The sequence below is a fragment of the Leptonychotes weddellii genome, unplaced genomic scaffold (genome assembly GCF_054177405.1).
Source record: "Leptonychotes weddellii isolate Sample4059 unplaced genomic scaffold, ASM5417740v2 HiC_scaffold_192240, whole genome shotgun sequence".
Taxonomy (NCBI): Eukaryota; Metazoa; Chordata; class Mammalia; order Carnivora; family Phocidae; genus Leptonychotes; species Leptonychotes weddellii.
In genome coordinates this window covers 1-291 of record NW_027777710.1, presented here as the reverse complement: position 1 = coordinate 291, position 291 = coordinate 1, and the positions used below count along the sequence as shown (strand labels likewise).

Genomic DNA, 291 nt, shown 5'->3' with positions numbered 1-291 from the left:
GATTTTCTTTGTTCTTTAACAGAAAGTTCTTCCCAAAAACATAGCTTGCCTTCAGAGGCAAAACTGACATTAACATTTAGGGCAGTTAAATATACTGTATCTGTCAAATATTACCTTAGCACAGAACATTTCACTCAAAGTATTTTAGGAAAAGTTTTCAATTAGCAATAATCGCACCTCGGATAAACCTCATTGGTTACGATACTGCCACTGCACAAAGCTCAAAGTATTTTAAAAATGGAATATTATGCAGCCATCAAAAGGAATGAGATCTTGCCATTTGCAACGACG

General features: G+C 35.1%; 1 pseudogene; it reads right to left on the bottom strand.

The window, feature by feature from the left end:
• Nucleotides 1–91: 91 nt before the first annotated feature.
• On the bottom strand, nucleotides 92–222 carry LOC145718660 (U4 spliceosomal RNA; annotated as a pseudogene).
• Nucleotides 223–291: the final 69 nt, after the last annotated feature.